This window comes from Mus musculus, chromosome 18 (genome assembly GCF_000001635.26).
Source record: "Mus musculus strain C57BL/6J chromosome 18, GRCm38.p6 C57BL/6J".
NCBI lineage: Eukaryota > Metazoa > Chordata > Mammalia > Rodentia > Muridae > Mus > Mus musculus.
Window position 1 is genome coordinate 35,496,275 of NC_000084.6, and position 26,035 is coordinate 35,522,309.

Genomic DNA, 26,035 nt, shown 5'->3' on the forward strand with positions numbered 1-26,035 from the left:
GTAAATTGGCATGGAAATTTAAAGCAGGTTCTTGTATATAGCACAAATTAGTTATATATGGGGAAAGTACTTGGGTTTTTGGGTTTTTTTTTCTTTTGGTTTTATTTTGGGGTTTTATTTTTTTCATCTTCAGTTGTTTCTGATGCAGCTTATACGAAGATGATTGTTGTTCTGTTAACTGAATACCACTCTGTAATTGCAAAAGAAATTGTGACTGCTTTGTTGACATTATGAATGCTTCTAATACAATTTTTTATTAAAAAAGATTTATCTGAAGACATACTAGTGTCAAGGTTTTATAACCATGTGCCATTTAGTTTTTAGAAAAAAGTGTGAGCTGCTAATGTGACTTATCTATGAAAACAATTTCTAGGTGTGGAGTTTTAAAACTGCTTTGGAAGCCAGCCACATCACTTAGATGCTGCCCACCCCCAGCCCCCAAAGCTACACCTACACAGACCACTGAGAGAGAGTAGACTGGAGCTTCTAGTGTATTTGCTATTTTGAAATCCATTTTGTTATTTTTCAGTTTCACTTAATTGGCCTTTTTCCCTGTCATGAGACATACAGGGGCTCAAAGTTGGCCTCAGTAGAGATGAAACAGCCTTCAAAAAACAACAGGAAAGAGAAAGAAAACAACATTAAATGCCATGCGATTTTTATTTCTGAGCTGTCATGTGTCTACTAACATACTCCCCTTGCCCATTACCAGTAAAATATGCAGTGTTCTCAATTGCCAGTTTCCCTAAAACAGCACAAGTATTAATATGCAGATTGAATTTACTGCCTGAAAGAAAGGTTATAATCAATCTGATGTGGCAGCTCATCTTAAGCATTCAAGAGCCAAGTCCCATGAAAACACTGACCCATGTCACACAAATAGCAATCCTAATATTACATTATGGTTTCCATTAAAATTTTATCTAATCTCTAAACGTCTATATTTTATATCAGAACAAAAAGCTTTTGAGTATAAAGCTAAAAAGGCCATACACACACACACACACACACAACACATACATACACACAATCTTTCACACTCTCAAAACAAATACTGCTTGTATTTGTAAACACATCAGTTTCTTCTCTTAGCAAACGGGAGGATTCATTTTCTTCCTGCCTACCTAGCGTGGGTTAATCTAACCATTCCCTCAAAGCAGTCTGCAGTTTTGTTTTGTTTGAGTGGGAGAGCCAGCTGGATCTGAAAGGAAACCAGGCATTATAAATACATTTTAGGGCTGGCGAGATGGCTCATCGGGTAAGAGCACTGACTGCTCTTCTGAAGGTCCTGAGTTCAAATCCCAGCAACCACATGGTGGCTCACAACCACTCATAATGAGATCTGACGCCCTCTTCTGGTGAGTCTGAAGACAGCTACAGTGTACCTATTTATAATAATAAAAAAATCTTTGGGCCAATGCGAGCGGGGTTGACCAGAGGTCCTAGAATTCAATTCCCAGCAACCACATAAAGGCTCACAACCATCTGTACAGCTACAGTGTACTCACATACATAAAAATAAATAATTTTTAAAATAAATACATATTAGAAACTGATCCAACACACGAATCACAGAGATTAGATAAATAGAAGGTCTCAAGTGTTCTGAGCTGGAACTCTGTGCAGCTAAGGATAACACTGGAATCTCTTACGCTCCTGCTCCTGCCTTACTCTGGGATTATAGGTACACACTATAGTGTATACACCTGGTATATGTGACGCTAGGGATTGAATCCAGGGCTTCACCATTGAGCTACATCTCCAGCCCTCATCAATGTATACCTAACAGTGCAAAAAGAAGTTGCTACTACTTTCTCAGTTGTTGGACATTTCTGGAATCCAGTTCCGGAATCCCTTCCCTTTCCCAAGGATTCAGCGACCATCTGACCGGGAACACCTGCTATGTGAGCAGCAGGTGCCTACATAATACTTTATTCAAAGTTCCTGGGGGAGGCCTAGAGATTAAGCACAAAGTAATTTGAAATCACAATAAAGTCCACAACCTTATAACCTGTGCGTCAAAAGAAAACATGCAAAAGGGGAGGTAGAATACTAGAGGGATGGGGCGCAATACCATGTCAAGAGACTGGGGAGGTACCGACCAATCACCAAAAAGTCAACCCTGGAAGTGTCTCAGAGAGCAACATCTAATTCACCCCTTCTTTGGACAGATGTGGCAAAACTGAGGCCGAAGGTGGAGGATAAAAGAAGGAAACTCAAAACAGATGTGCAGGCCAAAGCCACTGCCCCCTCTTCTGGCGTGGGGGGGGGGGGGGGGAGGGGCACTGCGTCGCTAAGAGGAACGTGACAAGACAGAGCACAGCTTTTGGGCTGCCAGTCTAGGGTGCTGTTGGACGTCTCGCCCGCGAGGCACTGAGGTGGATGTGGCGGGACCCGGAACACTGTGGGAAGGTGCGGAGAGCGCGGGAGGGAGGAGGCCGCTAACGGCAGGAGGCCGGGCGGGCGCCGTCCACCCCGCGTCCCGCTGCAGGGCCCGGGGCCCCCACCTCCCCTACCTTCGGCTTTCCACGGCAGCCGAGGGGCAGACACAATCCCCACAATTCCAGGCGGCTGCAGCGGCAACCAGCTCCTCGTGCGCAAACGCCGTCCAGCGGCTGCCGAAGGCTGAAGGCGCGTGGCTATTACGTCACTCTCAACCTTGCCCAATGATAACTTGCCAGAACAGCCTCCAGCAACTCTCACCCCACGCGGCATTGTTAGCCCCGCCTTCCTCAGCTGCTAAGCCCCGCCCCTAGCGTCTTCCTCCGCAAAAAATGCTGAAATTTGTTCATGTCCCTCCGCTGGGAGCTGTATCTAAAAATAGCTACCCGTGGGCCTGCTCTTGTTTCCCACCTAGAACTTCAGTTTCTTGTTTAATTTCCCAAGACCGTAATTTCTTTCTAGTGTAAAGATCTTCAGAAAGAAACCTGAGTGGGTGGGAGGTAAATATAAATCACGATGTTATGACTCAGTTTGTGACACACATTGAACCTCAAGCAATAAATAGTCCTTTGAAAAATGTATGCAAAATAGAGTACCTGTAAGTAGTCACTAGCTTTATATAATTGTGTTTTGAGTATGTTTTTTAAATGATAAATTATTTGAACGATAAATAGGACACCTGAATTTCTAATCCTGCCATACCACTGACCGGTGACGCACATACACGATCATTTCACAAGATTAGAATTGCTGTCCTCTTTTCTTACAAAGACGATGTTCTCACAGAGAATGTTCTAGTTTGCTTTGCATTGCTATGAGAAAATACTGACCAAAAACAATTAGAGAAAGGGGTTTAACTTACAGGTTACAGTCTGTCATCCAACCAAGTCAGGTCAGGAACATGAGGCAGGAACTAAAGCAAAGACCACCAAGGAATGCCACTTACTGTCCTTCTTACTCTGGCCTGCTTAGCTGCCTTTCTTACACAGCTTAGTCCCACCATCCTAGGGATGATACTACCCACTGTGATCTGGGCCCTTCTTCAATAATCAATCTTGAAAATGCTCACACACACGCCCAAAGCCCAAGCTGCTGGAGGCAGTTCCTCTACTGAGGCTCTTCCTGGGTCAAGTTGACAACTTTAACTGAAGCTATGCCAGGATAAAGGATCTATGCAAGGTCACAGAATGAAAACGGTATCAGATGGATAGGACACTCCCAAAGTCGTATTTTCCTTTTTTTAATCATTTATTTTTATCTTATGTTAATTGATATTTTGTTTGCATGTATGCCTGTGTGAGGGTGCCAGATCCCCGAGAACTGGATATACAGAAAGGTGTGAGCCACCAGGTGGTTGCTGGGAATTGAGCCCAGGTCCTCTGGAAGAGCAGCCAGTGCTCCTAACCACTGACCCATCCCTCCAGCCATTCCCCTGAAATCATCTTTTCTTGCTACTATGTCACATATACACAGACCCATTAAAGCAGACTAGTAAAATAGTTGCCAGTGGTTCTAGGCCACTTGTGGGTGGAGAAAAGGATAATTCATGCCAGCAGTGTCCTCAAATGGCAAATATTCCCCCAAGATACAACCATCAATTTATTTCTGAAATTCCTTTGCATTCTTTGTATATTAGGTTAGCTTCCAGCTTTCTGTTTACCCTCTTAATTATGTTTATTTCAAGCAGGTGGGAGGTTGGCTTCGGAGTCACTGGGCAAAGCCTCAGGTGTCAGCTAGGGAGGGAGGGCGTGCTCCTCCTGAGCGGGGGCTGGATGAGTAGTAGTACCAGCCAGTGAGAAGTGATAAAACAGGTCTTTGGGTTCTAGATAGGAAAGATGAGAGAGAGCTTACTCTCCGGTGCCATGCTCCTATCGCCTTGCCATCATAAAGGAGAACAAACCACAAAACACACGCACCAAAGAAACCCCTCTCATCCTTAGGGTGCTTTTTATCAGGTACTTGTCTCAGCAATGAAAAACAAGTAAGGATACAGGGAATACATGTGTGCGGTGAGGATTTTGGTCTCTTTTAAAACCCAGTTATGTTGCGGGAATACGTTTTTGTTTTAATCCCAGGTGTGGGATATGAGGCCGCTTCAGATTGTCCACAGCTGCTATGGTTTTTGCCAGCTGCAGATAGTGTATGTTTGGAATTCTGTGTATTCTCGAGAGGAATAAATGCAAGAGCTCCAAGAGGGCCCGTAAAGGCTGCTGCTTCCGTTGCTGCTGCTGCTTCCACTTCAACTTCCTGCTATTGCTTTTGTTGCTTTTGCTATTGCTATTGCTAGTTTGCTGGCTGGAGATATCCTGACAACAATGAAGACTGGATTTGCTCCAAGGAACTCTACATTCCTAATCCACAGGAAGTAGTCTAAAGAGATCCACGCCCCCTTACCCCTCTAACCTTCTTTCTCTCCTACCTAGTGTTGGGTTGGAAGGGATGAGAGTGGAGTAAGGTTGGAGAAGGGGGGTAGTAAGATATAAGAACCCAATAAAGTAGCCACCAAAATACACCTGCAGATCTTAAGCTTGGGGTCAGTCTGGTCTACACAGTGAGTTCCAGGACAGTCCCAGAGCTACCATAGTTAGACCGTGTCCAAAAAAAAAAAAAAAAAAACCTTTTATTTTTTAAATTATGTGCGTGTGTCTGTGTGCCTTTGTCTGATGTGTGCATATGTGTGCATATGAGTATTGCAAGCTGCCCAGTGTGAGTACCAGGAATCAAACTCAGATCCTCTAGAAGAGCAATACACACTCTTCACTGTTGAGACAGCTCTCCAGCCCCTCCTCCCCCAATCCTTTTCTGAGTGAAGTCTCTCTACATATGCTAGCTGGTCCATGACACTCTTTTGAGACAGTGGGGAAGATTTTGTTCCCATTTCCACAAAATCTCTGTGAACCCTTTAGAGATGTAGCGTCCAGCTGTGGCTATTGGATACTGCATTATAATGTACCTCAGTGCAAGTACAGAAATGGTTCCAGAAAAGCTAAAGTCAGATAGCCAGTATGGAGAAGTGGGTCTCTAAGGAGAATCCCAAAAAGGACCAAAGAAGCACTTTTATTCAGAACTGGAATCCACATCTGTCTGGGCTGTATTCTGAAGACGTAGGTCCAGCCAAGGCAGGGTAGAAACCAGCTGACCTCTCCTCAGACATGAGCAGCCAAGGCAGGGTAGAAACCAGCTGACCTCTTCTCAGGCATGAGCACACATGAGACTTTAACTGCAGCTTCATTGGTGAAAGTCAAGAATTCTACCTTGTCTCAAGCTAGCAAGATGGCTCAGTGGGTAGAGGCACATGCTGCCAAGACTGACAACCTGAGTTTGGTTCTCGGGCCCCCCTGTGCTAGGAGGAGAAAAGCAACCCCAATAAGTTATCCTCTGGTCTGCACCTGCCATGGGTGGCATTAGCTTGCATGCCCACACACGTGTGCACATACACATAAATAAATTAATTTTGTGTAATTAAAAGAATTAAACATAAAAATAAACCCAAGTTTCTGTTTAATTCTAGTTTCTGTATCCAGGACACCCTGACTGCATTGCTGAAGGCCTTAGAGAACAGGAAGAGACATGAAACAACACAGTATTTTAGCCCTTATGAAAGGAATATGATGATTTCTTGATGGCAGGCTCCTACGCACTAAAAGGCTTTCACAGCTCCAAGGGGCTTGGGCCACCGGAAGGTCAGTACACTTAAACTGCACTAGCTCTCAGCTAAATAGGCCTTTCTGGTTCAAAGAGAACACACTAAAACACAGAGAGCCAAAAGACAGACAAGATTTTTGAAGTATTTTCACCAAACAACATTGCACCGAGGCTGAAGCAAAGCTCCAAGAACCATAGCTCCGTCAGTAGAAGGACTTCAACCACACATCTGACAAAATGCACCGCCTACAGGCACCCGCAGATGCTTGGAATCACACACTTAGGGCAGACACAGCTTCAGTGCAGTTCAAGTTGTTCACTGTTGCATAGCAAAGCATCTTCCAACTTAGTCTCTTAAAACAATAATAATTTATTTAGCTGTCTGGGCAGGAGACAGCAGAGAAGCATCAACTCTATTCCACGAATCACCAACTGGGATGGCATGACAAAGGCAAGGTGTTCAATCACAGGGCTGGCAGTTGACACTGGCTGTTGGTTAGAATCTCAGCAGGTGCTGTCATCCAGGACACTGACAAACCTCTGCATGTAGCTGCTCGGCCTCGTGAATCCATCTTCCACTGCTATAATAGAATACCACAGACTGGGTCATTTGTAATAAGTAGGGATTTATTTAGGCCATGGTTCGGGAGTCTGAAAGCTGAAAATGAAGAGGTGATGTGGCGAGAACCTTCAGGCTGCATCATTCCCGAGGCAGAAGGGCAAGTGAATATGTGGGACGGAGCAAAGCAGGAGGCTAGACCTGCTTTGTAACAGCACACTCTGGTATAGCTAGCCCACTCTGTCAATAAAAGCATTAATAATTCCCTATAGCTCCCACCTCTTAATACCATTACAATGGCAAATATATTTCAACAGAGAGGACATTCACATCACAGTGCCCTTCGTACAAATGGGGTGGCTGCTTATTGGCTTGTTCCCCAAGGCTTGCTCAGCCTCCTTTCTTATAGAATCCAGGATCCCCAGCCCAAGGACGGCACCACCCATAATGAGTGGCCCCTCCCCCATTGATCATTAATTGAGAAAATACAAGCTGGCTTTAATCCTAGCACTTGAGAAGCAGAGATAGGGCTGGAGAGATGGCTCAGCGGGTAAGAGCACTGACTGCTCTTCCGAAGGTCCTGAGTTCAAATCCCAGCAACAACATGGTGGCTCACAATCATCCATAAGGAGATCTGACACACTATTCTGGTGTGTCTGAAGACAACTACAGTGTACTTAGATTATTAATAAACAAATCTTTAAAAGAGAGAGAGAGAAGCAGAGATAGGTAGGTCTCTGTGAATTCAAGGCCATCCGACTCTACAGAATGAGTTTCAAGACAGCCAAGGTCGAGAGAAATCTTGAGAAATCCTGTGTAGGAAGGAAGGAAAGAAGGAAGGAAATACCTTACAGCTGGATCTTATGGAGGCATTTTCTCAATTGAGATTTCCTCCTTTCAGATAGCTCTAGCTTCATTAAACTGTCGAGTACAACACATAATTAAAAATATATCTGAGAAAATAAAACTAGTCAGATCCAGGTATGGTAGCACACATTTATAATCTCAGCACCCAGGAGACAGAGGCATGTAGATTGCTGCAAGTTCAAGGCAAGTCTGGTCTATGAAGGAGTTTCAGGAGCCAGGGTTGCAGAGCAAGGCTGGAAGGAGAAAGCAAACCAACGAGAAAGCGGAGGTGTCTGGTGATGCAGGCTTATATATAATTCCATCCTCCAGAGACAGAGAGATCAGAAAGGCATGGAGATCAGAAATGGGAGGTCATGCTTGGCTACATAGCAAGTTTGAGGCCAGCCCAGGGTAAATAAGAGTCTGTCTCAAAAGAAAAAAGAAAAAAAAATCTGACCAGCTCAGACAGTTGGACAGACAGTTGGAATGAACCAAGCTGACTGTCACAGTTCTATACAATTCTCACCCTGCCACTCACACGTGCCCTGGAAAAAGTCCTAAAAACCAGGCCACTACGGGCTGCTATGCAGCTGCTCTTAGCTCTTGGATTAATCTTTTACCATCCTCCCACAGCTAAGGCTACGTCTCCAGGCAGGGGGCTTCAGAAAAACTGCTCACTCCAGAATCCTAGGCAAGCTGAGTCCAGGAACTGAGCACGAAAGCACAGTTCAGGGCCAGCAAGCTAAGGGTGGGAGCATCTTTCTCTCTGATGACATCACCCTTCAAAACGGCACCCCACTGAAGAGATGGTCCAAGTGGGTAAAGGCACCCTGTGCCTCCCACCTGGTACAAATTTTAATTGCAATAATTTTTTTTTTACTTTAAAAATAAAGGACTAGAGATGTAGAACATTGCTCAGCATCCACTGGGCTTGGCGTCCTCAGTAAAGAAAGGAGGAGAGAGGTGAGAGAGGGAGACGGAGAGACTATGTGTACATGTGATGCATTCCATCCAGTGCCTGACACAGTAACGAGCAAACTAACCTTAGCAATTAGCTCTGTTCTCTTCCATGCCTCCCGGCTCTGCAGACATCACACTCATGGCTGAGCAAAGTCAAATAGCACACACGTACATGTTTGGGTACTTAGGGGATCACACAGGGGACTCCGACTTACAGAGCTATTTAACATTCCAAGTAACGATCTTACTTTCAGCTTTTGTGAAAAGCTTGGAAGAAGAGGGTATTACTTGGGTAGACAAACCTTCCCACCAGAGACAAGTGAAGCAACAGAGGGACCAGGAAGTATACAAGTATCTCTCAGACGGAGGGCTTCTGGGCTTTTCGGGGAACAGAGTGCTGCATTCCCTCAACCAGGTGAAGCTAACAGGCCAATGTGGTTTTGATAGAAACAGCTTTATTACTCTATATGTTAGAGCACACAATGGGCTGATGCAGGCAACAAGGAGCTGGCTACATACAAGTATGATTCATTCTTATTTGTTTAGCCATTGTGACTTCCTATTCTCCCCACACAACCTCCAGAGAGACACCCAGGGAGGGAGTTGCTGACACCAAGATCATTATGGAATTATGAGTCTCATCGAACAGTCATTAGAGCCACCATAGGGAAATAAATCTTCCTTGGCTGGAGCTTGATATAGAGCCATAGGAACCCAGCTTCATTGTCCTGCCATGTACGTCTCGGGAACTGGCTGGTGTGCGCTGGGAAATGGAATAATGTTGAGGGGCCATCCCCTTGGGCAGGGGACTCAGAGCTTCTTATCTGCTCCCTACTCCAGGCAACGATGACAACAACCTATCGTTAAAGAGAACATTACAGCTTACGTATACAGCCTTCCCATATCCCTTATGTTGTTTAATTCTATGGGATGCAGGTTTTATTGCTCTTCATTAACCAAAATGGGAACTGAAGTTCAAATGTGCTGATACAGCTCAGTGCTGGGCATAGGGCAGCCCCCAGATTAGAACGGGTAGCATGGAGTGCTCCCTAAGGCTCCAAGTAGACCCCAGTTTGGATTTAAGTCTAAATCTAATACTTACTGTATTAAAATGAGCCAAATTCCACCCATTAGAGTTTACGTTCCAATTGATATGCTATGAACCAGGAGCCAGTGGAGACTAAACATACTAAGTCCTGAGGTAAAGATGGCCTCAAATTCTTTGCCACCCTATTCATGGAAAGCAAGGTGCATTTCCATTCTCTCTGAGTCTATGCTGACCTATGGCCGAGAGAATACAGATGAGGTAATGCCATCCCAATATAAGCCTCGCCTAAGACCTGCCTAAGCTCTTCGGTAATAACTGCAGCCACTCTGACAGAGAGACAGCGGGTAAAGGAAGAAGAACCCCACTGAGCCCACCCTTCCAGGCATACTGCCAGCCCCAGATACATGAATGAGGCTGGAGGTCTAAAGCTCCAGACCAGAATGTTCTCTGGCTGACTACACCCAAAAGGTCAGTGAGCCCCACACGGAGCAGAAGGATCGGCCAGTTAAACCCTTCCCGGAATCCTAACTCTTGGAACTGTGTGGTGTTAGTTCTAATACACAGGTGTGATGGTTTGTATAACCTTAGACAAGGGAGTGGCACCATCTGAAGGTGTGGCCTTGTTGGAATAGGTGTGACCTGGTTGGAATGGGTGTGTCACTGTGAGTGTGGGTATAAGATCCTCACCCTAGTTCCCTGGAAGTCAGTCTTCCACTAGCAGCCTTTGGATGAAGACATAGAACTCTCAGCTCCTCCTGTACCATGCCTGCCTGGATACTGCCATGCTACCACCTTGATGATAATGGACTGAACCTTTGAACCTGTAAGCCAGCCCCAATTAAGTGTTGTTTTTTATAAGACTTGCCTTGGTCATGGTGTCTGTTCACAGCAGTAAAACCCTAAGACAACAGGGTAACAAATGTTTTAAAAAAAGATCCAGGTATTAAATATTTTCAGCTGTCTGGCCCACATAAAATCTCAGTCACATACTGTTTTTATCTTTCCTTCTCTTTATTTTGTTTTACCACTGCTTGAAGATGTAAATGGGTTGGGGGGAAAAAACAAACAAAACATGGGGGTGTGGTGTGTGCAGCTTTTATTTTCTCCCAGCAGATAGGAAACTAAGCCAGGGCCATCACAGAGAAACTTGGTCTCAAAGCCCGTCCTAATAACAAGTAAAACACTTCCTTAACCTGCTAGCTCTGTGAGAGCAGGCTGTAAAGCCAGGCACAGTGGCTCACTTGGAAAAGCCTGGCTACTCAGAGGCTGAGGCAGCAGGTTCATGAGTTTGAGACCAGACCAGCTACGAAACAAAACACTTTCTAAAAAAACCAAAAAACAAACAACAGTAATAACAATAAACAGGCTCTGGGCTGGGTCTAACATGTGAGCCCTACTTTGTTAAGACTGCCAGGAGGTGGAGATGCATGCTTTCAATGCCAACACTTAGGAGGAAGAGGCAGGCAGTTCTCAGAGTTCAGCCAGCCTAGACTACAAAACAAGTTCAGGACAGCCAGCACTGTACAGAAAAACCCTATTTTGAACCAAAACAGAACTCTGCCATGTCTGGTTGATGTCTCCTATGCTCAACCAGACATGGTAGTGCATGCCTATAATTCATGACTTGGAAGGTAGAAGCAAAAGAATTAAGATTAAGAATTAAGAGTTCAAGGTAATTCTTATCCACATTACAAGTTCAAGGCCAGCCTGGATTACATGAGACCCTTTGTCAAAAGAGAGAGGGGGAAGAGGGGGAGGGGGAAGAGGGAGAGGGAGGAGAGGGAGGAGAGGGGGAGAGGGAGGAGAGGGGGAGGGAGAAGGAGAGACTCTTACATTGAGATGGATGAATAAACTTCTTGATAGTAAGGGTCTATAGACTTCGTGTTCCAAAGTTCTTGGCATCTTGTTCAAGAATGACATAAAGCCACACAGAACTTACAACATAACAAGAATACTCTACTCAAAGCAAAAAGATGGTACAGCCTACAAATGAATACACAGTACAGATCTACATGGGGCCACAATGAAGCTACACAAAGACCTTGATTATTGTTTGGGGTTTCCCTTTATTAGGGTTCAAGAGAGGGAGGAGTTTAGTTATTAAGAGGTTTAATGAGAGTGGTTCAGTTTTGACTAACAGATTAATTTATTCAACCTTTTTTTCTATTGTGAATGTCCTTTCTCATAAAGAATTTGGTTTTAACCATATGCATACTTAGTTGTGCATAGGCATAGGAGGGTAAATAGGAAATTCTCCACTAAAAGTCACATTGAGAACACAGTTTGACTTATGGCACATGCACACAAAAAAACAATTTAGGCCAGATCAGCACCCTCATCTTCATACCTGGATTGAGTAGCTTGTGTCATGGGCTTTTGGTGATTATGGGAAAGAGAAACATAATCCACTGTTTTAAGCGGAGCTTGCATGCAACTTGATACAGGCAGGAATCTTGGGTTGAGAACATGTTGCTAGGTGCATTATTTGGAGTGTGTGTGTGTGTGTGTGTGTGTGTGTGTGTGTGTGCGCGCGCGCGCGCACTCAAGCACAGTTCTCAGGATTCTAACTGAGAATATAGGATTTGGAGGGTGGAAAGATGGGTAATCAGTTAAGAGCACTGGCTGCTGTTCTTCCAGAGGTCAGGATTTGATTCACACCACCCACATGACTGTTCAAACTTATCTGTAATTACAGTTCCAGAGAATCCACTGACCTCTTTCAGCCTCCATAGACAGTATATGTAGATGCTATGCATACATACAAGGGAAAACACTATGCACAGAAAATAAAATGAATCTTTGATTAACATCTCTTTTTAAAATGAAAAAAAAATGGGATGTGTGCTTGAGAAACAGCTCAGTGGGTAAAGACACTTGCTGCTAAACTGATGATCTGAGCTTAAACGTTAGGACCCATGTGGTGGGAAGAGAGAACGGATCCTACAAGTTGTTCTCTGTAGTGGTTTGAATAGGTTTGGGTCTGTAGACTTCTATGCTTGAGTGCCCAACAACAGGGAGTGGCCCTATTAGGAGGTGTGGCCTTGTCGAAGGAAGTGTGTCACTGTGGAGATGGGTTTTGAGGTCTCCTATGCTCAAGCTATGCCTGGTCACACAGTCTCTTCCTGCTGTCTAAGGATCAAATGTAGAACTCTCAGCTCCTTCAGCATCATATCTGCCGCATACTTCCCACCATGATAATAGTGGACTGAACCTCTAAAACTGTAAGTCAGCCCCAATTAAATGTTTTCCTTTATAAGAGTTGTCATGACCATGGTGCCTCTTCACAGCAAGGAAACTCAAACCAAGACATTCTATGACCTCCACATGCCTCTAGTGGCACACAAACATGCACACAATTAAGTAAACAAATATAATAAAAAGCAATGCAGAACTCTTCTTCAAGAAAGGAATGAGGGTGTGTACACAGCCATAGCCAAACAGAGCCCCAGGTTGCTAAGCTATTCTGCTAAGCTATCCCTATGCTTGCCTGCTTCAGTCTTGGAGCCCCAGTATCATCAGGCCTAGGTGTTTTGCCGTGTCTGGGTTCTGTTCTCAGATAAACTGGATAATTCAACAAAATTCTGCACATAGCAAGACAAGTCAGCAGGTCTATATCCTCTACCCTTTCAAGTTGGACTACACAGGAAAGAATTCATGTGCTCCTCTCATGGCTCTAAGGGATGGGACAGTCTGAGTGGCCCTCACAGCCTGAGCATGTGTCACTCTTCCTCTGTGTGGCTGCCACTGTGAAGCTTTCTCTAACTGGGATATAATTCACATACCATAAAATTGATCTATTTAGAGTTTGGAATTTAATCCAGATATGGTGGTTTATGCTTGTAGCTCCAGCAACTGGGAAGCTGAGGCAGGAGGGTTACAAGTCAGAAAAATAAATGTAGCTAGATGCATGTTTCTAACCCCAGCACTCAGAAGGACCATCCACAAGCTGAATGCAAGGCAACTCTACATTGTGAGCTCCAGGCCAGTCTACATAGCAAGGCTTTGTCCTCTCTCCTGTCGGAGTATTTTCTCGAAATCTACTTTAATAGGGATTTTTTTTTTAATGCTTCAGCCTCCCTTCTAGCCCACCATCTACCAGAGGTAGTGGAAATGAAAGGTTATTAGGACCTGTTTGGGGTGATTTGATCTTTGTTGCCAGCAGTCCAGGCCTTTAGCAAAACACCAACACGAATCAGCAGCTGCATTCCAGTCCACTGCAATCAATCACCACTGATGAATCAGCAATGACAGTCCCATCCAGACGAAACTGCCAGGCTCTGCCAATCAGCCTGAGATGGTGGAGACTGCAAGAAGCGGCTGGAATATCAAGAGAAGTCCTTTGGCAAGTCACTCTCTGTGAAATCATGACAAGAGAAGATCAGCAACATGCTGCAAGATGAGCCAAAGCCAGAGTGTTGTTAGCAAAGACTAGTGAGGTGAGCAAGGCGAACCAATGCCAGAGCCTCCTCCCACTGTCTGCAGGGTCAAGTTTATACTCTTTCCAAGCATCATGTGTCCTCTCATGTGTCTGCTTCAGCAAAATATTCTTTCATGTGTCTGCTTTAGCTAACCGTCTTTTCACCTGTCTGCCCCAGCAAAACATCATATGACATAACTGAGTTAAAAAAAAAACTAAACAAACAAACAAATAGAAATTTCCTAAAATTCCCTAAAAACTAATTTAACCAACTGATAATAATAATATAAATAATTCAGTTGGTTTAGGCATCTTTACAATGTTGTAAAATACCATTAATTCCAAAACAGTTTTGTCACTCCAAAAAAGAAGAAGAAAATTTTTTGTGTTTTTTCCAAACAGGGTCTCTTTGTCCTGCATGTCCTGGAACTCACTTGGTAGACAGGCTGGCCTCAAACTCAGGGATCCATCTGCCTCTGTCTCCCAAATGCTGGGATTAAAGGCCTGTACCATCATGATCAGCTAAGAGAAATTATTTTAAATTTTTATTTCTTTATTTATTCATTTGTGTGTATGTGGGTATATGATATGCATGTAGACATGTTTATGTGTGAGAGTCCACACATGACAAGCCCATGTGTGGAAGTATGAGAACAACCTTGGGTGTGGTTCCTGCTACCTTATTTGAAGCAGTTCTCTTGTTTCACCACTGAGCTACATACCCCAGGCTAGCAGGTACCCCAGGCTAGCAAGTCCAAGAGATTTTGTGGCATGTCATGTTTCCATCTCCCATCAGGAGTGCTGGGATCACACACTCAAACCATTGATGCCAACTTTTAAATGGGTTCTAGGGACCTGAACTCAAGTTGTCAGGCTTTCGTGGCAAATACTTTTACCTGCTGAGCAGTTCCCCAGCCTCCGAAGAGAAATTATGCTCCACACAAGTGACTCCCATCCCCTCTTCCTCCAGTCTCCAACAACCACTAATCTATTTCCTTGCTCTATAAATTTGCCAGCTTTATCTGACAAATGGAATTATATAGTAGCCAAGGCAAGCTTTGACATTTCTGACCTCCTATGCAGTTTCTGAGTGGCTAGGATTATAGGCATATGCCACAAGACCCAGTTCAACCAAACAGACTTAGACCTGATGGACTTAAACATGGGTTATACATTCTGCATCTAGTGCAGAGGAGACAGTTGATTTCACCAGAGCCACAAAGACTGAAAAAAGAATTACAGTTCGCAGGGAAGAAGTGGGATATAGTTACCAGGCAGAGGGCAAAGTGTCCTCTACAGCAAATCCATGCATGACAGCTACAAATAACTACAGTATTGAATAGCCAGGGACTATGTCAAATGTACATGCTATTGCATCTAGCCTTCACTGCAATCCTATGGAGGCTATACTCTTTTTGTTTTTTTTTTTTTGGTTTTTTTTTTTGGTTTTTTTTTTTGGTTTTTTTTTTTTTGGTTTTTCGAGACAGGGTTTCTCTGTATAGTCTTGGCTGTCCTGGAACTCACTTTGTAGACCAGGCTGGCCTCGAACTCAGAAATCTGCCTGCCTCTGCCTCCCAAGTGCTGGGATTAAAGGCATGCGCCACCACCGCCCGGCTTGGAGGCTATACTCTTCCTGCTTTGTGGACGGGGAACTGAGCTTGAGAAAAGCTGGAAACACTGCCCCAGTTTATACAGATAGACAGTGATGCTTTTACCCAGGTCTCACTGCCAAGTGTCCAAGAAGAAAAACTAATAACTTTTGAATTGTGTTTATATATGCTATTAGCCCTTTTGTTTTGTGTGCCCAATGTTCGATGTTCTCAACAGGGAAGAGCCTGTGTGACCAGACATTTCCTTTCATACCAAGAAAAGGAAAAAGGAAAACAGGTTTTTATAATGGGAAGAGGAAAAAAAAAAGCCGTTGACAGTTTTTTCCTTTCGATTTCCAAGTAAGCGTCCCAATGTTGTCAGTTACAGCATCTCTGGCATGAGACTACATAGCTATGTTTCTCCCAAGCCCCCCTTCTTGTTGTACCTCCCATCTTGTTCTAACAGGCCTAGAAATTCAGCTTCCAGCTACATTCTGCCTATGGGGGATGAGCAAGTGCAGAACTCCATGCCACACTCTCAGCCTCCTCCGACTATGCTTTACAAGGGCTCTTACCTCGAGCTCTTCGTTGGTCCTTATGGCGAGGACATGGGGCCAGGGAACGCTGACTACCCATCCTCTGCCTCTCTAGACAAGAGCCCAGATGGTGTGTGATGAGGGTTGGAGGATCTGTTGAGGTAAAAACTTGAAAGGCTATGGGAAATCAAATTCCTCAGCTTATTTCCCCCAAAGACCAGCTTCTGGAGTGTCATGGCAGAATAACTATATATTAAACTTTCTGCCATATTGAACTTAATGCTAAGCACAGGCTTACAGCATCGCACTGACTCCTCCTTGAGAGACACCCCGCTCCTGCCACTCCTTCCTCTACAATACATACACATCTCCACCAAAGCAACTTGAATCCCAGGCTTGTGAAAGATTTACTGTCAGTACTGCAGACAAATAAGTGAATAACCAGCAGTTGATTCTAAAGACAGGATGCTCATTTGCATGAGCACTTGTGCCTCGTTTGCATTATATTTGCATGACATTTACATATCACGACCACCCTGTCAGAATGTATATAAATCCTTTATGCTTTCACTTCTTTTTTCATTTTCTAAAAAGCTCCGCATCCCCACATCCTGCCTAGACTGCCTGCTGAAATTACAGGTTGAATGTTCCTAGTTTGATTGTAAAGAGCTTATGTGTCATGTTGCAAAGATGTCTAACTATAGCAATCCACAGGGATCTTGGAGCCTTATTTGATAGATTTCATTTATTTATTCAAATAAATAAGTAAATAAAAATTAAAAAGGAGGGCATCCTGATATATGTGTGTAATCTCAGCATTCAAGACATAGAGGCAGGCCGGGCGGTGGTGGTGCACGCCTTTAATCCCAGCACTCAGGAGGCAGAGGCAGGCGGATTTCTGAGTTTGAGGCCAGCCTGGTCTACAAAGTGAGTTCCAGGACAGCCAGGGCTACACAGAGAAACCCTGTCTCCAAAAACCAAAAAAAAAAAGACATAGAGGCAGAAGAAACATCATGAATTTGAGACCATGCTGGCCTATAGAGAGAGTTTGAAGCCAGGTTGAACTACATAAGAGACCCTGCCTAAAGAAAAAATAACAAAATTAAATATTGCTCAAATAGTGCATGCCTAGCAACTAGGAAGCTGAGGCAGGAGGATTGTGAATTTGTGATGTATAGTCTTTTTTTTTTTGAAATGTTTATATTACATTTATATAGTATGTGTATATATAATATATAACTATGTATGTCAGACAACTAGGGAGAGTCGCTGCTTTCTTTTTATCGTGTGGATCCCAAGGATCAAACTCAAATGCCTTTATCTATCTTGCCAGCCTAATATATAGTCTTTTCTTGAGACATGATCTCATTGTGTAGTTCGGCTGTCTTCAAACTCTCAATCCTCCTGCCTTAGTCTTCCAACTGCTGGGATTACAGATGTGTGCCATGATGCCCAGGAAAAACCCTACATGTTTATAATTGCCAAGCATGTTCTAAATAAATGCAGAGGATGTCTGCACAAACAATTAAATAAAAACAATTACATTATCACAAACTAAATGCTACCATTTCAGAAGATTGTTTGACATAGCCAATCAATAAATACAGGTGCAGCCAGGTGCAGCGGCCCATAACCGTTATCCCAGTATCTAGAGGTAGAAGCAAGATAAGAAGTACAGGCCAATAAACATAGAGTTTGCAGTGGGAATTTGAAGACAAATGATCTATGTTTTTATGGTTTTGTACAGGTATTCCCAGGTTGGGGGCTCTTGGCAGCTGTGAGGGGGCAGGCTTTTCCTGGGGGACACTGGGGGCATTGTGGGGGGGTCTATGGGAGGCTGTTCTTTTCAGATGCAGACGAGGGGTGAGCCTGCCAGCCTGTGATGTGGCCTGCACGCAGGGCGTGCTTTCTGACTGTTATGTATTTTCTAAGCGTCCAGACCTTTGTACAAATGTGTAGATAACAATCTCACGGCTGTTTTTATTTGTGAATAAAAGATATGTTGATTATTTAAAAAAAAAAAAAGTACAGGCCAACTGTAGCTACATAGCAAGTTGGAGGCCAGCTGGGTTACATGAGACCTTATCTCAAATAAATAAATCAAGTGCAAACCAGGTCACTAAAATTTCCTGAACACGCTGAATCAGAAGGTCGTTTGGGTGTTGCACATTAAACAGACATTATTAGTCTTAAAGATTAATCCTGGGGGCTGGAGAGATGGCTAAGAATAAAAATAAACTAAGAATAGGTTAAGAAGACATAGAGGTTGCAATTTAAGAGGAGGACAGGGGGGCTGGAGGGCTGGAGAGATGGCTCTGAGGTTTAGAGCACTGACTGCTCTTGTAGAGGTCCTGAGTTCAATTCCTAGCAACCACATGGTGGCTCACAACCATCTGTGATGGGATCCAATGCCCTCTTCTGGTGTGTCTGAAGACAGCTACAATGTACTCATATACATAAAGTAAATAAATCTTTTTTTAAAAAAGATTAACCCTGAAATTAAATAATAAACTTTCCTAAACACCAAAATGTTCATGAATTCTAGATTTGAAAAACACCAACTGGAGCATCATTTAAAAATAAAAATTCAAAGCTGGGCAGTGGTGGTGCACGCCTTTAATCCTAGCACTTGGGAGGCAGAGGCAGGCAGATTTCTGAGTGTGAGGCCAGCCTGGTCTACAAAGTGAGTTCCAGGACAACCAGGGCTACACGGAGAAACCCTGTCTCGAAAAAAAACAAACAAACAAAAATTCAAGAGTCGAAAAGGTGACTCAGCATGTAAAGGCCCTTGGCACCAAGCCTGACAAGCTAATCTGGATCTCTGGGCCCCACCTCGTGAGATAAACCTATTCCACAAAGGGGTCCTCTGACCGACACACAGGTGCCTTGGCACAGTCAAGCATGCACATGTACATAAAGGTCAATAAATAATGCTACACCAGACTCACACAAGGGCTGGCAGTGGTTCAGCGTTTGCTTCCATGGGTCAGCTGTCCTGTGCAATTACCATCTCCCTAGCAGACACCCAGAAAAATGCGATCAGATAAACAAAATAATGAGCACTTTGAGTGTGTATGTGTGTGTGTGTGTGTGTGTGTTATTTTGTTGTTTTGTTTTGTTTTTCTGTTCTTTGGAATAACCTGCGTCACAAATCACTACTGACAACTAGAAATGTCGTATGTGTGGTTGTTTTGGCTTGTATAATTGGAATAAAGTAAACATTTGGCTTTCTCTTCCAAGAACACAAAGTGAAGCTACAGAATTGTTCTGGGTACATACTTTAAGACCTTACTGATAGGCCTCTGATAGGCATAACCACCAATGTGGATTCTTTCTCTTGTTTAAAGGCTTCTTTATGTTGGCTTTGGTTGAAGAGTGTTCTTAGATCCCTCCTAGATGTATCTGGAACTAGATCATTTGTAGATAAACTGAAGAAAGCAACCATGCAGCATAACCGGTGAACTTGAAGACTCACTGAAAATTGTATTGTTTGGGGCTGGGGTGATGACTCATCAGTTAACTGTTTGTCTTGCTGTTGACATGGATTTAAATTCAGTTCCTAGCACCTACATCAGGCAGCTCACAGCCACCTATAACTCCATCTCCAGGGCATCTGACACCTCTGGCTTTTTCAGACACACACACACACACACACACACATAATCTAGCAGTGGTGGTGCAAGCTTTAATCCCAGCACTAGGGAGGCAGAGGCAAGTGGATCTATGAGTTCAAGGTTGGCCTGGTCTACAGAGTGAGTTTCTAGACAGCCAGGGCTACAAAGAGAAACCCTGTCTCAAAACACACACACCTATGAAATATAAAATAAAATAAAGATAAAGGAAGGAAGGAGAGAAAAGGAGAGCAGGTGCGGGGGGTGGGGGGGGATACATAGGGGAATTGGCAGAGAAGCAGAGGCAATGTACAGCAGAACCTTGGAAGAGTTCCAAGAAAGTTGAACCAGCAAAATAAGGCACCAGGGAGAGGTCAAATACAAAGAAGCTTGGATAGAAGTTGTTGGATCTAGCACTTAGCTCTGGGTGTAGCTATACATGTTTGTAATCCCAAGATTTGGGATATGGAGGCAATAGGATTGGAAGTTCAAGGCCAGCCTCATCGATGTAAAGAGTTCAAGGTCAGGTTAGGCAACCCAAGTTCCTATCACCAAAGCAAACAATGTGGATTTCTTTTTTTTCTTTTTTTTGTCCCACCTCCTACCCCACTGTGGATTTCAAAGAATGGAACTGGAAATTTAGGGCAGGGACACTAGTTCTAGCAGCCCTAATGATTAGTCTCTGCCACCCATTCCAACCTGCCAATTAAAGAGACAAGTAATGACATCCAATAACCTCCAGTCGAGAAGCAGAGGCAGGAGCATTCCCACAAATCCAAGGCCAGCTAATTCCAGACTAGCCAATAAAAGCTACACAAAAATCATACAGAGAGCCTTTAAATATGCTATTTCCAGGACATATTCCTACAATATTCTGGTTCAGTAAGTGCAGAGCAGAGTCCAGGGACTCTGTTTTTAATAAGGGACTCAACTAATGTTAAAGCACCAATTTGGAAAATTGTTGGCACTTTCTGATGAAGCAAAACTCTTTGACCTGCAGATCCACTCCCGTTTTACCCAAAGAGAGAGAAATATATGCCCATAAAAGAACATGAAAGAGAAGGCCCAAAGCAGCAGAATTCACAATAGTTAACATCGGAAACAACTCCACGTGTCCATAAGTAGACAATGAAAGAGATTATAAAGATTACCGAAAAGCAGCGAAGGATCCAGTGTCTGGGAAATCAGACACTGAAGCCAGTGACCAGGATCCTGTGGGGTTTCTCAGGCAGCCTGGAGGTAGGAGCTGAGAAAGTGAACCCTGTCAGTGCTAGAATTAGCGTGGGAGGAATGGAATGAGAGGGTGCAGAGGAAAGAGAGGGAAGTGTGGGAACAGACACAAAATGCCGGTGGCCCTCTACCCTCAGAACACATTTGAAACTCCCCAGTCCTTAGCCCTACCCACTGTGCTTACGTTTCATGCCTTCTCCTTGGATGTACAGGTAGGAACATCAGCCGACCCACCTTGCACACCGGGATGAAGATTTAAAGGAGGAGGGAGAGGTTACAGGCAGGCTCGAGAAGCAGCTACAGATCCATGGAAAGGCAGGGTGCATGACTTTGAGACACTAATAGAACCTAAAAATCTGAGACAGGGCAGGAGCGAGCCCCAGTCTGTATGGCTCTGCTATCAGGGTGTGAGGAGTTTGCCATCTGCAGGATATGGTAACTGGTAGGCTGGAAAATTAATTAGGCCACTCCACATAAGAGGGAGAGAAAGAAAGATAGAGAATTCTGTCTGAGCAGGTGTCATGCTAACTCGGCAGGAGGCTAGGTGCTGATTTGAATGTGCCAATATCCTCTTCTTTCTCTCCCAGTCACAGCTGGTTCCAAGCTGCTGTCTGGGGAAGGGCCTCAGACAAGCGCAGTCTTGCAGGGGTGCGAAGGAGGCTTTTCTAAGGAGAGAAGTCCAGGAAAGGAGAGCGGAGGCGGCTGTACCATTACAACTCCAACCTCACTTCCTCTGTCCCCGGAGACTCGGTGGAAGCCTAGGGAGAAAATTCAACACTTCTCAAAAGGTCTGCTTTCCGGCTAGCCCTGTGCCAATGGCTGATTACTCCTGCAGCAGCCCCGCAAATCCAAGATTATGTTCATTCTTACTCGAATGGCAAGTGGAGTTTGAAGGTCGAAAAGTGTCACGTAGGGAGTGAGGGTCCAGTGCAGGCAGCCAGAGCTTATTCTGAACTAAACTTTTGTTTGTTTGTTTGTTGAGGCTGGGTCTCCTCTCAAATTCCATATATAGAAAGCATCACCTTGGACTTTTGGTGTTCTTGTCTCCCCTACCTCCCAAGCATCGGAATTACAGCTCTGAACCCTTTTATTTTTACTATAATAAATAAAATGGTACTTTCTGTGTGTCAAGGATCAACCAACCCTACCATCAGGGAGAGAGCTGTAGAGTGCTCACTTGTAGGATGGGGAGCAATTTCCTCCATTCCTAGGGCACCTGGTGTCAGAGCTATGAGCCAGACTCTCATCCACTAGCAACAATAGCAATGACAAAAGTGAACGGTGCCAATTCTTGAGATCTCAGAAGTGCTAAGCACAGGTTGAATAGCCCTATGCTCACAGCCTCATCAGGCAGCCAGCAACCATTCTTTCAGGTACCCATGGACCATCTAAAGCAATTGATCACAAACTAAAGCAGAGTGAACCCTCATCAGGCATAAAAAAAAAAAAAAAAAAAAAAAAAAAAACCTGCTTTATCTAATCAATGGAACTCAGCAGGAAAACAAGGACCGCAAGTATTTGTAAACACTTCTAGACTCATAGGTCAAAATAGAAATCAAAATGGAGACATGTTTTATCTTTTTAAATTTTATTTGCTACTTGGCCACAGCTTGCCTTGAACTATGTAGCCCAAGTTGGCCTCAAACTAATGGCAATCCTCCTGCCCCTCATTTTCCCAAATGCTGGTACTAAGGCTTGTACCACCATGCTCAGGCTGCCTTCTTTTGTTTCTAAATATCTACTCTGTGTGTGAGTATGTGTGTGTGTGAGTGTGTGTGTGTGCGTGTGTGTATGGGGAGGGGTGTGTGCAAACTTTTTTTTTAAATGTATGTGAGTACACTGTTGTCTTCAGACACACCAGAAGAAGGCATCAGATCCCATTACAGGTGGTTGTGAGCCACCATGTGGTTGCTGGGAATTAAACTCAGGTCCTCTGAAAAAGCAGTCAGTGCTCTTAACCGCTGAGTCATCTCTTCAGCCCTACTTTTTTTTTTTTTTTTTTTTTTTTTTAAGCAAGGTCTCTCACAAAACCTGGAATCCATCAATTATTTAGCCTTTCTGGTCAATGAACTATTTGTCATCAGCATCCCAGCCCTCCATTTCCTCCCTGTGTCCCCAGGCACTAGGGTTACATGGCTAGTGGAGAATGCTTGCCCACCAGAAGCTAAACTCTCTAAACCATGTTCCTGCACAATATCTTTATTTAAAGCTCATTTTGTAATCTCAACACTTGAGAAAATGAGGCAGGAAGACTGCCACCAGTTTGAGGCCAGCTTGGACTACATGCTGAATTCATAGGTCAGCCTGGGCTCATCTAAACAGAGAGAAAAAGAGAGACACAGAGAGAGAGAGACAGACAGACAGACAGACAGAGATGCTCTGAAGCCAGGCATGGTGCTGATTCCTGTAATCTCAGCACTTGAAGGCAAGAGCCAGAAGGATCACAAAGTCAAGATCTCAAAATAGAAAATGGAGTAAAACATGTGATTTAAAGATGAGGTGTAGAGCCGGGCATGGTGGCGCACAACTTTAATTCCAGCACTTGGGAGGTAGAGGCAGGCAGATTTCTGAGTTCAAGGCCAGCCTGGTCTACAAAATGAGTTCCAGGACAGCCAAGGATACACAGAGAAACCCTGTCTCGAAAAACAAACAAACAAAAAAAGATGAGGTGTGGATGAGGTATAGCAGGAAGCCAGGCATGGGTTAAAGAAAAGAGGTTTCTAAGCAGATGAATAAAGAAATACTAGTGTCGGGCTGGAGAGATGGCTGAGGGGTTAAGAGCACTGACTGCTCTTCAAAAGGCCCTGAGTTCAAATCCCAGCAACCACATGGTGGCTCACAACCATCCGTAATGAGATCTGACATCCTCTTCTTGTGTGTCTGAAGACAGCTACAGTATTCTTAGATATATAATAAATAAATATTTAGACTGAAGCGAGCAGGGCCGACCTGAGCAAGCAAGCAGAAGTTCTGAATTCAAATTCTCAGCAACCACATGATCACTCACAACCATCAGTACAGCTACAGTGTACTCATAAACATAAAATAAATAAATAAATCTTTAAAAAAAAAAAAAGAAAGAAATACTAGTGTCTTGAGATCAGAGATGTTCGGCATGTTGAAGGTGAGTAAGTCAGAGACAAACCAGGTGACAAAGCTACTTGGAAAAGTAGGAAGGAACCAGATCCTGAAGAGCACTTACTCACTGATTTAATTTTTGAGACAGTCTCACAATGGGACCTTGAACTTATTATATTGCCCAGACTAAACTCAACCGAGATATCTTGGTTCATCTTCCTAGGTGCTAGAGTTCTAAACATAAGCCACAACACTTGGTTCATTTTATTCTCCTTTAATTGAGGGAGAAGTCATATAAAATACAATTTACCTTCCATGTGTGCGTGCATGTATGTGTGGGTAATTCTGAGGATCAAATCCAGGTCTAGAGCCCTACAGAGGCCAGAGGTCAACATCTGGTGTCTTCCTCTGACATTCTCCATCTTAGTTTTTGAGACAGGGACTCTTTCTGAACCCAAAGATCACCAACTGGGCTAGCCTGGCTAGCTAGCAAGCCCCAGGGATGGCCTGTCTCCACCCACCCCTTGCCCCCTGCAAGATTACAAGGATACAGGAGTAAACCCACTTTTTTCCCATGAACACTGGGGATCATACACAGGTCTTCATGCTACAATGGCACTCTACCAACTAAGCCATCGCCCAATGTCTTATTGTTTTGTTGCTGCTGTTTTACAGTTTATTTGCTTGCTTGTTTGTTTCTTTGTTTTGAGACAGAGTTTCTTTGTACAGTTCTGAATGTCCGGGAACCTGCTCTGTAGACTAGGCTAGCCTTAAACTCACAGAAATCCATCTGCCTCTGCCTCTCAAGTGCTGGGAATAAAGGTATGCAACACACATACTCACCACACACATATAAATACATTTAGCACTACTGAATTGTAATGCTAAATGTATTATACACAACCAGTCCAGCTCTTTGCTTTGTGTATGTGCATGTTTGTTTGTTTGTTGATTTGTTTGTTTGTTTGTTTGTTTTTAACACAGGATCTTATGTAACTTAGATGTAACCTTAACTCACTATGTAGCCCAGGATGATCTTGAACTACTGACTGCCTCAATCTCTCAATCAACTGCTGGGATTACATATATTGTAGTCCATCACATGAAGGGGCCTGCTGCTGAGCTCATTCTGGAGCTGCTAGAGAGCGATGGGCAGAAGAGGAGGGTGTGTGAATTATGGAAGCCAATAGAAGCCAAACACCCAAGGGGAAAGGTTCAGGACACCAGGTCTCAGAGAGGAGAAAGAACCATGTTTTGTTTTTTGGGTTTTTTTTTTTTTTTTGGTTTTTTGTTTTGTTTTGTTTTTTTCGAGACAGGGTTTCTCTGTATAGCCCTGGCTGTCCTAGAACTCACTTTGTAGACCAGGCCTCGAACTCAGAAATCCTCTGCCTCCCAAGTGCTGGGATTAAAGGTGTGCGCCACCATGCCCGGCAAGAACCGTGCTTTCAGAGGCTGAAAAGGTAAGAGGCAAAGCTCCTCAGGACAAGGTGTCAGAGTGGCAAGGCCCACAGTGTTACCTCAGTTTACCCAGGCCTTTGGCACCAGCATGTTGATAAGAAAGAAGAATAGGGGCTGGAGAGATGGCTCAGTGGTTAAAAGCACTGACTGCTCTTCCAGGGGTCCTGAGTTCAATTCCCAGCAACCACATGGTGGCTCACAATCATCTGTAATGAGATCTGATGCCTTCTTCTGGTCTGTCTGAAGATAGCTACAGTGTACTCACATAAAATAAATAAATAAATCTTAAAAAAAAAAAAAAAGCCAGGCAGTGGTGACGTACACCTTTGATCCCAGCACTTGGGAGGCAGGCGGATTTCTGAGTCTATAGAGTGAGTTCCAGGACAGCCAGGGCTACACAGCATCTGTGATCTAACATCTCCACTGTCCCATCACTGTCTTCAAGGCCCAAGCTTCTGACATACCCAGAGGCATGAATCTGCAGGGGGAACTGGGCAGGCCCACCTGCAACCACTGAAGCTGTTGGAGGATATTTACAGCTTTCTCTTTTAAAGCAAAGTACAGAGTTTGGGTCCCTTGGGCTGGGGAGCCTAGGCTAGAAGTAGGGACCTCACAT

At 44.0% G+C, this 26,035-nt stretch overlaps 1 protein-coding gene and 1 long non-coding RNA gene across 6 annotated transcripts in view; both read right to left on the bottom strand.

The window, feature by feature from the left end:
- Sil1 (endoplasmic reticulum chaperone SIL1 homolog (S. cerevisiae)) overlaps window positions 1–3,116 on the bottom strand; it is a 232,995-nt gene extending 229,879 nt beyond the window's left edge. For 4 of the 5 annotated variants that reach the window (XM_030250634.1, XM_011247043.3, XM_006526365.4 and 1 more), the window contains exon 1: window positions 2,517–3,116. The gene's annotated coding sequence lies outside the window, so the exon portion shown is untranslated. The remainder of the gene's footprint in view (window positions 1–2,516) is intronic. The other variant, NM_030749.2, reaches the window with a different exon arrangement.
- Window positions 3,117–6,437: 3,321 nt separating this feature from the next.
- On the bottom strand, window positions 6,438–21,252 carry Gm41691. Its single transcript, XR_877305.1, has 2 exons — window positions 21,068–21,252; window positions 6,438–6,668 (listed from the first exon to the last, which is right to left on the bottom strand). It is a non-coding gene; the product is annotated as a predicted gene, 41691 (long non-coding RNA).
- Between the last annotated feature and the right edge of the window lie 4,783 nt (window positions 21,253–26,035).